The sequence below is a fragment of the Pundamilia nyererei genome, unplaced genomic scaffold (assembly GCF_000239375.1).
Source record: "Pundamilia nyererei isolate P.nyererei 1_Seehausen unplaced genomic scaffold, PunNye1.0 scaffold00042, whole genome shotgun sequence".
Lineage (NCBI taxonomy): Eukaryota > Metazoa > Chordata > Actinopteri > Cichliformes > Cichlidae > Pundamilia > Pundamilia nyererei.
In genome coordinates this window covers 3,780,470-3,781,579 of record NW_005187443.1, presented here as the reverse complement: position 1 = coordinate 3,781,579, position 1,110 = coordinate 3,780,470, and positions in this window count along the sequence as shown.

The window sequence follows — 1,110 nt, the reverse complement described above, 5'->3', positions numbered from 1 at the left end:
GCTGCAGGGGCGCCTCCAGAACTGTTTCATAGGGGTGGTCATATGAAGGCCACTAAAAATACTGGGGTGGAACACCAAAAACAGAGCAGTGCAGGGGCACAGCAGAGGGGAGGGGCTGACGACGGGAAATTGTAAGAGACACACAAAGTGGGCAAATTTTGGGGGTGGCCAGTGCTCCCCCTCAGTGCTCCCCCTCAGTGCTCCCCCTCAGTGCTCCCCCTCGGTGCCGCCCCTGCTATGCTGTCTAGTGTGAAGGTGACGATCACAGTGCACAGGACTGTGCAAAAGCCCCTCATTTCTATGTTTTCTGGTCCTTTTTTATTTTCAGTTCAGTGCTTGTACCTGACCATTTTAAAAGAATTTGTTTGTTTGTTTGTTGTTGTTGTTTGTTTCTTGTTAATCAAAAAATGTCAAATACAATGCAGTCTAATACAGTATTTTTGCATCAACATGGCTATTCATAAATAGTTATTAGCTGTTCTGGCATATCAGGACAACTATGCAGTGTGTCGTTAAAAAACAGCAAAGAAAGAGAAATCTGGACAAGTTGAGGGCAAAAGAAGAAGAAGTAGGCTTAAACAAATATTTACAGCAGGTGAACATTATTAAGAAATTTTACAAATCCAGCATAGACCTGACATAAGACCTGAGAAATGCATCTGACCCATCTATGTTTTCCTGAAGTTTCATCAGAAGGGGTCTCAGTAAAGGGGTGGGTGTGATAAAAGTCATTCTTAATGAAGGGAAACAGGAAGAATAGGCTGAGGTTTGCCACATTACACGAAATGAGGAGTGGCTCACTATTTTTGCACAGTATTCTAAGCCTACAGTGCTTAAATGCATCTTTATTTTAATTTCTCATGCTCCTTTATGCTAAAACATTGCTACAAATAAACACTAATATTGAACTGTTTAACATTTTTAGTACATTTGTTTAAGAGCAAATGAATATATTAACAAATACACAATTCAAATTGGATGTTTTTCTGTATTCAGTAGCCTACTTTGCTTTTTTCGTGTTATATGAGTACAGCAGGTTTACAGCAGTAAGATAGATAGATAGATAGATAGATAGATAGATAGATAGATAGATAGATAGATAGATAGATA